This window comes from Ixodes scapularis, unplaced genomic scaffold (genome assembly GCF_016920785.2).
Source record: "Ixodes scapularis isolate PalLabHiFi unplaced genomic scaffold, ASM1692078v2 PGA_scaffold2__306_contigs__length_199485367, whole genome shotgun sequence".
Lineage (NCBI taxonomy): Eukaryota > Metazoa > Arthropoda > Arachnida > Ixodida > Ixodidae > Ixodes > Ixodes scapularis.
The window spans coordinates 106,969,357-106,982,351 of NW_024609857.1; positions in this window are offsets into that span (position 1 = coordinate 106,969,357).

A 12,995-nucleotide genomic window follows, 5' to 3' on the forward strand; every position below is an offset into this window, starting at 1 on the left:
ATTTACCATAAAATTTCCAGTTTGCTTTTGTCATAGAGGTCTGGCACCCAAACGGGTCTTCACTGGGTTGAATTTTTCTTGCAAAATGGAGAGGATTTTTGTTTAGACATCTTGCACCCCAACAGGACTGCATGCCCTAGTCCAATCCCTGCGCCTTTTTCTGTGGTCGTTTCAAGACGTGGGCTTATGGTTAACTGGTGGTTTTATCTGTTGATATGAAGGAATAATTTCTCCCCTACTCAAAGTAATGGGCTCAGGGTATGAAATGTACGCAATTAAAGGTCGTGCCTACTGTGCCTTCAGCGTTTTCAACCAACAGAAGAGTCGGCCAACTGAAGCACCCCGAAAAAAATATCTTTGCAGAATGAGGAAGGGCGTTACGAATCTTAGGGACATAATATTACATACTATCAATGGTCTGCTTGATAGCATAGCTTCAAGGTCCGATTCACTGTACCTGCCACCCCGACGAGGCACATGAAAAAGCGAATGGTCGTTTGAGATTCTTCACAAATTGTAACGAGATACTTTAATACATGTTTGTAATGTGATACAAGGAATACAGGGAAAATGAATACAGGTACTGAAATACAAATGCTTAATGAGATGCAGAAATTATTGTATGTATTTTGTAGACACCAGGTAAAAACTCGTGAGCTTATTGATGAAAAACGTTAGTCTCTGTGTGGTGTTTATGACGGTGAGGATAGACGGAATCAGTGCTGATGAAAAGTTTTAGTAGACGTGAAGTTCATAACACCTGTAACTGCGCCTCATATTCCTCCCACAAGAGTGACAATATTGTACAGTTGCGGTTCTTTGTAACATTGGAAAATTGTAACATGTGGAAAGCGTTCAGGCTCGACTATGGGGCCTCCGTCACATAAAACGGCAAGGGTCGGATACAAAATCTGAGAAGGGAGGTTCGGGCATGAACTGAAGCATTCGAGACGGAATGTCATGGCCCGACATGTATCATGTTATATGGGGGAGATGCGTTCCACTGAAGTGGTCTTATGCTGGCTGGTCCTCTTGTAGCCACGAAGGTTTTGTTCTGGGAGATATATCTCCCAGAACAAGACCTTCGTGGCTACAAGAAAGAACAAAAATTTCGAGAGAAGGCAAAGTGCCTCATACGACACTATAGTGTCGTTTAAGGCACTTTGCCTTCTCTCGAAATTTACGTAACACTCACACCACAACTTGACAGATTTGTGCCTGTGTTGGTATTGCGCTGCAGAATATTGCGTAGTCAGAGGCCCTTGTCTTAAGGTAATGGGGCGGACTGAAAGAGGAATAGCCCGTGGGAATGCAAGGTTTCTACGCAGGGCGTGCGTACCCGGGGTGTAGGTTAAGGAAGAGCAGTGCGCGGAGACACGAGGAGGAAACGGACGCATCGTGTCGTAGAGCGGGCCGATGAGATGCTGTCGACGGCCCGACGCAAAGTATAGGACGAAGTTCAATATTGTGTGCCTGCGTGTGAAATTTCTAAAACGGGGTGAAAGCCAGAGAGCCCTCCCATAGTGAGCACAACCAGCCACCGGAACTTGTCCGCCCTGGACATACGAAACAGGAGGACGTCGTCAACCATTGATGGGGGGCCATAAGAGATTTTCGCACTAGCCGGCTACTCTCAAATTATCATTTGGATTTTGCTAGCACTGGTAAATTTACCATTCATTAAATTGCCATCCGCGAACCTATATTCAAAAACGGGTTTCGTAAGTGTGATACTCAGGTTACCGGTTTGATTTGTAAAAAGTGCGCGCAGTGTTTTATCTTGTTTTTCCTAGAGCAAAAATAAAACTCTATACTTTATGCACGTAATACGCCTCCATCTTTCTCCATTGGTGCGACTTTTCACAGAAGCGTGGACCTATCGATACGTCAGTGGCCTATTTCTTAAGAACGTCAGAGGCTAAACACCCTCAGCTTTTGCACCATGGACGGCATCTCCAACTCGCGCGTTTGTAGCGTCTTAAAAGGTGCCCCCTCGATTTCGTCAGCCTGATGACATGATGTTGTTAAGTTGTCACCGGTCGCTATCCTGAAGGTGTCGCGGCAGCGATGGTACACGGGACATCTCCAGTTCTGCTGCAGATCACTCCACAGCTTGACAGTCCCCCGATGGCACAGCTCCTGGTGCATTACCAACGACAGCCACACTCAAGTTCATTGTACCTTTTGCCGGGACTCTTAGCACCAACCACTATAATCGCAAAATCTGACAACATCACACGACGTAGCCTGTAACGTCCTTTGTTGCCACATCGTGACTGGTTTTGGTATAGCAAGTATTCCATTTTTACTCAAACAGATTTACAGATTTATTTCAAAACATCCGTAGAAGATGCATGAATCCGACTTGTGCATGAGAGTTATTCGGCCAGGAGGACATTTTGTGGATGGCTAATATTTGCGAAAAGTCCGATAACTAAACGTAATTTAATAATTTTTATAAGTAAACATTATAAAAAGGTTCCAATTAGATCAATGATGAGCAATATTGAAAAACACTGTATAAGTCATTTTTAGACCGAGTTGAATCTCGTGGGAGACTCGGAGGCGCACCGAAGCTACCGCTCGTTTATCAGGCACAAAAAAGTAGCATGGCGGAAACCGATGATGATTTAGTCATCCACGCTTTGCCACTGCTAGCTTAGCGCCTTCTGCTTGAGTGGTAATTTTAGTGCCCCCCCCCCCCACCCCCCTCCCCAAACCGAGTTCTTAACAAGTTTCAAGTCGTTCAGAAATTGAATGATATAGCGGTTTTCCATTATGCTCAGCACGTTTCTAATTGAAACCATAGAAACATTTTACTAACAAAAAGGCTAATTAAGCAAGTTTGGGTAATTATCCAACTTATCGTAAAAAGTAGTCACCTATACCCTCTGGGCAATCGTGTTTGGTGTGACACGTTGCGCCATCTAGCTAAAAACTATTTACAACACTGGGAAGGTCCCTCGCCAGCCTACCTGCACGTGTGGCTGTTCACGCATCAATGTGAAGGTGTTGATTCGCGTGTTTTTGGCATTTTATTCTTAACATTGCTATCGGATGTCGTAAAAGAGGAAACACCAAAGCCCTGTTGCGTACTGAACTGTCGCAACCCCAGAAATTTAGCAGGCGTGAAGCTCCGCAGGTTTCCGTCGCGGCCTTGGAAAATATCACGGCGTCGGAGATAAATAAATGCCGTAAATCGTGTAAAGTGAGCCCGATCACACTGCCTGACTAGAGATGGCTTTCTAAATGCGCTATTTGACTCCATATTTGAAATTAATGCGGTAGAAGCCCCCGTTGTCCTTGTATTCGATGTGATGCAGAATACTGCTTTTGTATGCTAGCATTATTTATATCTATTTGTAAAGTGAATAAAACATTATTATTAATATTAATATTATGACACTAGAGTCAGATCAGTAATTTGACACTCTCAATTCTCTCTGCTTCGCGGACACATCTTGATCGAACGATGTTTATTATTTATTCACACTGCTCGCCTTTTCAAGGCTTTGGCAGTATTGTGGACGTTTCAGTGTTGTTGCCGAAGACCGAAGTGAGCGTTTTTTCAGCTTCGCTGACTGCAAGACGGACTATCGTATGGGCCATCAGCATGATCGCATAGCTGCTCAAGATGGTTGCTCTATTTCGACACGTGTCTATATGCAATTCTAACTTCGTCCCCGCTGCGACAAAACAGTCTACTCAAGGATCGATTAAAACAAATGTACTTACCCATCAAGAAAAGGTTATCCATGCGGCGTTTTTTTTCTGTACTATGTAAAACTGAACAGCATATTCAATCGAGATGAATGAGCACCAGCTTCCGACGAGCAACTGCGTACGACACCATTTAAACTAAAGAACACACATTTCTCGGGCACCATAATCGTCTTGAACACGGCGACACGGTGATTGGAAACAACGAGATCACCAAAACGAGGCCCGCTATTCAAGCGGGAAGACTTCATTTGCGAAAAAGGGTGAATAAGGGTGACTCACCCTTACGCACCCTTTTTTTCGCAAATAATCTCTCTTCCCGCCCCACCCCCCTTCCCTCTCACCCTGGGTGAGAGGGAAGGAGGTTGGGGCGCTTTCAGTTCCGTTTTGTAGAAGAGGAAAGCTCGACGAAGGTCTTGAAGCGTGCCTTTTAAAGACCAAAATGAAGGTCAGCAGCAAACGCAAGAAGTAATGCTAAGTGCCGCGCGATACTTAAAATAGCGATAGTTATGTGAGCTGCATGTTTAAACACCGTTGGTCACAGGACCCTCTGCTTCTTTTATTAATGGATACATGTTTTACAAAACGTCGAAGCAGGCGATGGTTCCTCGATCAGAATTTGCAACTGTCATCATATACCTGGTATCTTGTGGTACCGCAGACCAAATCGTGTATAAAATCGCAGGCGACGGTGCTTTGTCCAAGTCGGCTCTCGGGAACAATGACACAGCATGCGCTTTCTGTATTGGATAAAGATCTCTGTTATACTGCGTTTCGAAGACACATACTATCTACCCAATACTGGCTATTTATCAGGATTGGAAAATCCATTAATATGAGGATATTGTGTAGAACATGCATTTTAACTTGCTCGCGCAATCACACCACTTAGGCTTTCACCATATAGAACAACAGAGTATTCGAAGTATTGAATATATCGGATTGATATCGACGCTTTCACAAAAACTATTGTCCGATCATAGTCATAGAAGACCAAAGTAACGCAGGACGTGGCAAGCCCCTAGCACCAAATTATCAATCTGCAGCTTATGAGACAGTGGAATTATCAAATAAATCTGCCAAGAAGCAATCACAAAGCAAGAAGCGTGAAGACTATAAGGCAGCCTTTGAATTTCTTCAATTTTCAGTGAATATTTCCTTTGTTATACCCGTTCTTTGCCCAATTGATATGATCGAAAGGTGTTAAAGGATTGTTTTATTCACCAGACTCTTGCTCTTCACAGGTAGGACGCCAGAAAAATACCTAACTTGCCACAAGCTTCTCGAACTCAGGGGCCTAACTTGATCTTAATACGGGTTTGCTCGGACACGTCAAACAGCGCCAGAGTTTCTGTCCTTGGCGCTTTTATCACTTTTTTTGGCTCGTCAAAAGACTGCTAAAGGTAGGCTCGAACCAAATATGCCAAGTGTGAAGCGAAGAACCAGCAGTGAAACTTAAATCAGGTACTCGGCTGGCAGCCTAAGCACAAAGATGCCGGACGACAGCCTAATTACCCGCAGGAAAGCCCAACTTTGTCACTTGCTCGGCGAATTAGGGAAAAGATACCCAGACTCTGGCCGAAGCAGGTCAAGTTTTGCTTTACCTTGCCTCGTCGGGTCTTTTTAATGCCTAAATCGTGAGGCAAACATCAAATATTAAACGAATAATATCTGGTACGTGGGAATAAATCAAAGCGAGCGGAACAAAAACTGCGACTTCTCTTTACTCTCGTAGTTATTAATATTAACTATGTTGGACATGGGCGTCTGGGGAACTTCACTTCGAAAAGACAGACAGTATTTTACGAGAGAATGTGTGAACACAAAATGAATTATGGTGTTGTTAAAGAGCAGAAAGAGTTTCCTTAAGCGTATTTATATTGCTAAAAAAGGTAAAGAGCAAAAGATTGGCAAAAATACCATTTCAAAAAGAGGTTAGGCCTGAGTCTGTCTCTTTTATTCCGCATATTTTGAAAATGTTTACGTATAATAACACTATGGCATATTCCTCTAGTAGTCTCATAGGCGTGACTCGGATTCATGAGGTCTCTCCAGAAAGTACGCTCCCATTTATTATTACGTAAGTCCTAGGCGTCCTGAAACAATGGGGCCTTAATGTTCTCCAAATTACTCCCAATAAAAGCGCGTACAATTATGCCAGCGTTCATTACACTTTTCAATAAATCTATTGAAGCTCTCGTTTTAAGTTGCCATCAGCTGGCTCGTCAATTTCTAGTTAATATCGTGAATAACGTCAGAGCAATCGGCTTTCAACTACAATTTTAGAATAAAAAAAGGCAGAAGTCGTGGGGCTCCAAGTCTGGGCTCTAAGGCCTTCCAATCATGGGTGACGCGCTGTTATATCAAAAACTCCTGTCCAAGACGTTACGAATTGGCTGGTGGGTTGTTGTAGTAAAGTCCCGCGTCACCATCTACCAACGACTGTGGTTTTTTTTTTTTCTTACGGCGTCCTTCAGCCGTATAAAAATTCTATACGTAAATCAAATATTGAATCGTCCACAACTTCTTTCTTATTTATCCGAAAAGTGTCCGATGACAACTACTTAAGTTTGTAAGAAAACGTGATGCATATTCGCGTGTCAAGTCGCTGCCATAGTAGATCCCACTAACAGACAGCGGTTCACCTCACTCTATGGCGACTTGGTGCCGACTGAGCAGACGAGACAAGAAGCGGTAATTCCCGCATTTGCCTGATTTTTTTCTGAATGGTTGCCAATTTACATTCAAGATATTCTTATGATTAGCCCAATGAAAGAAGTGTTACGATATTTTCAGGACAGAGCTTGTACATATAAAAATCGACTTCCCGAAGCATTTGAGCACACTTTTCTTCATTATTAGGCAGTTTTAGTATTGCATATAAAAAAGGCTCGAGGTACACCTAACTACTTCTTATGAGTTGTGCATGCGAAAGCATGCGTGTCGTTCTTCCGTCCCCTTATTTCGTCTGCGGCGTACTGGCTCGGACGGCTGAGCGCGCGCTCTCCTAACCGCGCTGACCTCGCCCGTGGAGCCGCTGCCTCGCTCGGCGGTCAGACGCTTCGTTTTACCGGCGCGCCAGCGGCGCGGACCCGCAGCGCCATGGGGTGGTGATCCTTGGAACTGACGCGGGCGGCCATTAGGAGCCTCGTTCCTTGAGAGACTCGCACGGACCAATGGGACCTATCCATCAGATTTCGGCTTCACTGCGCTCCACCGGGAGCGGGGAAACTAGGTGCCGTTTGGCTAGAAGTTTTTGCCCGGCTTCAAAGCGGAGAACCATCAGATCGCGGCTTTACTTCGCTCCTTTGCGAGAGAGGAGTTTTGGTGCGTTTTTCGCGGCTTTAAAGCTGATGACGCCGGATCTCTATTTGTGAGCAGTTAATGCTTTCTCATTAATAAAGCGCAAGTAGTGTATGTTTTTGTTAGCCTAACCTGCTGCATACTGCGCATGAGCGTCGTCGCCATGCACCAATCAAAGACGCAGTTTGGGCTCCCGCGCACACGCAGTGTGGAACTCAGTGTGGAACACAGTAAGTTAGCCTAAACGCACAGTGCTTGCGGCTTCTAATATAGGTATAGGTATTGCTAAAACTCGATATTAAGAAAGACTGTCGTACCGCTTACGTAGGGCATCCTTACGACTCCGCAGGTCTCGGAGTCAATAAAAATAACGTATGCGGTCAGTGAGATACCTTCTGAAATTGAAGCATCGAGAAAAAGTTTATTATGTATCAATCAAACCAATACTGCTGACATGAACGAAAAGACACAAATTATCCTTGCCTTTACAAGTAACAATAAACTGTTTGCCATGAGTGCATATTCTTTGTTGTAAACACCAGAGTTTTAGAGTTTCATAAATAACTTAGTTTATAGACCAACAAACAGACTACTTACCACCGTCCGCACCAAAGAAACCCACATTTTTCACGGTGTAGCCTTCACTTGATCCAAGCGTTGCCGTTCCGAGGCTGTGAACGTATCATGAATGATAATAATATTGACATCACGTGCGAGAGAAAAAAAAGCAAACAATATTAAGTGTGAACATATTGTACAAAAGTTATTTTTATTTTTGAGCTGATTCGGCATAATACCATACTTTTAGCATGATTTGTCCGGAGCCGATCGTGGGCACGCGCAGCCGGTTCCCGGCGAGGTGTTCCTAAACCAGCCGACTCACGACATCACGAGTTGAATCATAAGGTACCATACCATAGCACAGATTACGTATGACGTGAGAATTTCTGACGTAAACAATTTGATAGCGAAAATGGAACGATGAAACCCTTCCCCTTGCGATTACTTCAGTGAACTCCTTAAAATTCAAGGGTACTAGAAAGAAGCAAATTCCAAGCAAAACTCCTGAGAGGCCCTACTCCTGATGAAATTCAAGATTGTCTCGATTATTCTGATGCCCCAGAAGATCACAAGAATAAGTTGTGTGTGCAGCGCATACGAAACCTCCCAATCCACCATAGAACCAAGCATAGCAAATCGGAGCTCATGCATAATACAGGGGCGACGCATTCTGTGCGCCGCCTTGGTGGCTGCTGGTCTCTTCTTTCGGCCGCAAAACCAAAATGTCGCTTGATGATGAAATCCCAAGGAGCACCTAAAACGGCCCCCCCCACCAGCCCCCCCCCCCCCCCCCTCCCACCCCGGGCTGTGGTTATTTTGTTTTCGACGCATCAGATCATCGTTTTGAGATAAATACGAGGCTGTGATGCCGCCAATGCCGACTAGATTGTCGTTTTGAAACTCTGTTATCAGCGCGGTAGCGTTTAGTAGCTCGTGTTGCAGGTAAGCCGGTATCGCCGTCGGTGTCGGTGGACAGTACGAACCGGTTTCCTGATTGGTCAATATGATCACGACGGCGCAGCCACATAACCTCACACGAAAATTAAGAAAAGAAGAACAAATAATAAACGACGCTTCCTTGAAACATGACGCTACGCGTGGAATGAAAGTGATTAAAACACGAGATGTAATGCTAATTGAAGGTCGCCTCATGTCTCAAGTAATTTCACTTTACAAAGTGATTCATTCGCTTTCATAAACAAAAGAAAAAACAAATTCTAAAATTTCTTGCGGCAGCGGCATTCGAACTTACGACCCTTTGTTTGCGAGCCAGACACTCTCGCACGGCTTGGGAACGAGTGGATGTTTATGGTTTGAGCTATCGCGTTCTATTCATAAATGCGAAGCTCAAGCATCCTCCTCTACTTTTTTTTCCAGGTTAGTTGAAGGGGAGAGCACATCGCATCTAATATGCTCAAGAGCAGCTCAAGACAACCGGCGTCTTGCCGGATATCGTTACCTTCGGATTATTCTCCATGAATCACGCTTGGTTAGCCACTCTTCGTTCACCGGAGGCCAAGGCGCGCCTGCTCAAGCTCAAGGAATTGGAGAGGAAGGGCCTGCGCTGCCTCGTTTTTGACCCGTGCTTGACGGAAATCCGTCTTCGCATCCACTGGGTGGTTTTCAACTTTTCAGAAGGCTAAGTCCGGAAGTTGTTTTTAATCTTACGGCAAGGTGAAAGAGGTCGTCTGCAAGAGTGGCACATCAGCGGTTCTGAGGGATTGAGTCGACCCCACGGTGCGTCTTCGTGTTGTCGAAGTTGGAGGTTACGCAATAAGGTATGCGCCACAATCTTTGCATTTAGGGTGTGAATACCCTTAATGTCATCCCTGGAAGAGCTCCGGTGTGTCTGCAATGCAATCTGTTTTATCACATCCGGCAAACCTCTCTACGAGTTTGCTTTATTTATGTTCTTCGATGTCAATCAAAGATGAGCTGGTTGAGCCAAGCAGGCGGAAAACAACGGAACAGCACTACTGTGTCATTTGCTCTTGGATGTCTCGGGTCGTTAAATGGCCGCTTTTCCTTGGCGAGTACTACAGATTGTCGATAAGGAGAAGCAATGCAGTTATCAGGATGGACGCCCCCTACTACGTTCCTACAAACGCACGGGAAACCGCCTATTCCATGAAACCAGTGGAAGAGCGTCTTCTTCACATACTTGGAAGATTTGGGTGCAAGCGACTGCACTCCGGAAAGATGTAAAGCCATTCTTCTGCACTCGCTCGGGGTGGAACGACAACAGCCGGTCGGGAACGCCCCGGCTCCCTAACCTGTAACGCCCAGCCTATCATATCTGATATGGTCCCTTCAAACATTGTGTTTTTATGCGAAACGCGTTATCGGAAACCAAACGCCCAATGTATCACCACATACATTTTCCGTATTTTTCGCAAAACATAGTTCAAATATATACCACAAGGGGTCCTACAGGCGCCCGCAAGATGGCTTCCTCCCGCGGAAAGGCGGCCGGCGTGCCAACACGAATTTGAAGGTCGGACTGCGAAATCAGGAGATGAGTTTGCGATATTGATATTCGCTCTTTGTTTCTTAAAGCACAGTGAACGATCAGTGCACAGTTTTGTTGACTCTACATTATCAGAAATTAGTGGCATCGGTAAGCGTAATTGAGTGTATCAGATATGATGCAATTGGCACTTCTCAGTCTCGTTTCTTTTCGAATACTTTAAATGGGAGATGTTTCAGCTGGGCGTTTTCTTACCTCCCTTGCAGATTGCTCTGCACGGGACATTCTCAATCGCATCTGCGCTGGTGATGACTGTAGTTATATCGAGCTTTCTAAAGACAGTGACGAGAAGTATTTGTCTTCGGAACAACCACCACCAGATCCCGAAAACTGTCGACAGACAATAAGGATAAAGAGAGCGTGTCAGGCGGGACGTGCGCTGCATCAGCAGTCGACTGCGGACAATGGAGAAACATATACTTAGCGGCAATCCAGGTTTGTTCTCGGAAGAGTTTTCCGCATCTGGTGACCTCGATACACCCCTGTGGTTCTTCAGAAAATTTGTCACTGTAGCTATAGTGGATTCTCTTACTGAGCAAACAAACATCTACAGCACTCAGAAAATGGGGCAATGTGTGGCCACAACCAGGGCTGAACTGGAACAACTCTTGGCAATATACTTGAAGATAGGTTCTTTTTCAGATGGCTAGTGTACGGTGCTACTGTGAAAACGGTACACGATACACCACGATCTGTGATGTCACGTCGAGGAATAGGTTTGAGTGACTAATGCAGTGCACTAATTTCATTACAATCGCGACGTTGCTCAGGAAGACAATGATGGCAAGGTATGGAAACTCTGTCCCTGGTTTTAAAGCAACTTTGCTCAGGTCGAGCAAGAGGAGCATGAATTCTGTTGATGAGATTATGGTGGCTTTCATGACCAGAAGCAATCTGAATCAGTACCTCCCGCACCCTTGGGGCTTCAGACTTTGGGGACGTGCCGGAACAACTGGCCTCCTATACCAATTTGAGGTGTACCAGGGACAAAGCAAAAAGAATTAATGAATACGGATTTGGAGGCGGAACAGTCTTAGAAATGTGTTCACTCATTCCAGAAAACAAACAACTTCAAAGTTAGGGCAGAGAACATTTTCAGCATCATTGACTTGGCGGCTGAGGTGCAAAAGAAAGGCATTATTACGTAGGAACATTGCGTCAAAACCGACCGCAAGACTCCAAACTCATGACCGGGAGGGAGCTCAGAAAAGAAGGAAGAGGTTCTTTTGACTACGGTGTGAACACAGAAAGGTTTATCGCCATTGTGAGATAGTATGACAGTCGTGCTCTTTCACTCTTTCACTTGCCTGTCGAACCTGTTGAAACCGTGAGGCGATGGGAAAGAAAAGAGAAGAGCATATCGAAATATCTCGTCCCGACATCGTTCGAGCTTAAAGCTTTATGGGCGGAATTGATCTTCATAAGTATCTGGTTTCTTTGTACAACTACTGCATCAAATCACGAACGTGGTACTTATACATCTTCTACCACACAGTCATGATCGCGGTAGTTATTGCGTGAAATTTGGTCAGACGGCACTCTAAGCGAATTCCCATGAAAGCTGTGATGCTTCGCGTGTTCATTGCAGGCGTGGCGGACAGTCTGTTGAAAGCAGAGACGAATGTGAAAGGGAGACCATCATCTCTACCATGCCCCACACCCCAAACGAAGGAAACGCGCAGGCGCGAGTAGAACTCCGGAGATTGATGTCCGCAGGGATAATGCAGGTCACCTTCCTCTGATGTCTGAGAAGAGGCAGTGATGCAAGGACTTCTCACCTCATGACAAGTTTAGTTTCGTTACATGCAGCAAATGTGATGTCTCTCTGTGCCTCAACGTATTTTCGAATGCATTTTCGATTTTCATAAATAGAGTTCACCTACTGGCCTGTGTGTCATATTTGATACATTGAGTGTTTTTAAAGTATGTAAAAAAGCTCAATTTTTTCGTTTGCATTTTTGACCTGTGAGACTCAGAAGTAGCCAAATAATAAAGTTTCTCAATTTTCGTATGGTGCTTTCGCTGTCTGGGCATTACAAGGCTAATTGACTGCCCCTGCACCTCTTCCTTTCGATGAATCTGTAGAACAGAACGACGGGACGCCCACCGGCGGGAAATCGCCACCAGCAAAGGGTGCGTTCGAAGCCAAGCTGGCTACATGTGACCGCCTGTTCTCAACGGCGACGAACGTCCTCGTCGAGCGTACCCGGTTGGAAAGAAAAGATTCTAGAACAACAGTTAGTCTAGCGAAACTTACATTGATTGCTTATGAGAACTTGCAAGAACTGGCGAATAGGACAGTTTCCCTGACTTTTCGAGTCGGGACCGGCTTGTTTTTGTCGCAGTGTAGGACAGGCTACGTGAAGGCTCAATGTTTGATGGCTTAGCTCTGAGCTTGGAAAGGGCAATTGGGATAGCGAGCCATTCCGAAGAAACGCTAAAACATTTGCGAGAATTTTTGGCTTCGGTGGGAGTCAGGCAGACTCGCAAGTCACGTCGGCAGACTCTTAACTTCGTTTCGTCACGGTCTGCTTCGGAGCGTGATGCGAAGGTCTGTCGGTGCTTTTTCTGTGGGTCTGCACTCCTCAAGCTGCAAGCCAGAAATGGGCGTTCTTAGAAGTGCACGAATATAGGCCATTTCGAGCGCTGTGGTTGAGTACTGAAGTCGAACAGCGCGTAAAACAAGTTCAAGGCAAGTTCGAGACAAAGGTATACTTTTCCGGAGAAGGTGCGCGTCTGTATGTGATGCAGTCAATTCCTGCGTTGAAGACAGCAAATCGCAATACCCACACATAAATTGCAGCAGCTCGTTATTTGTCATTTTGAAGGCGCGCCACCAAAGCCAACGAAGCAAGCGAGCTTTGAAGGCCATCGCGGCAGAGAG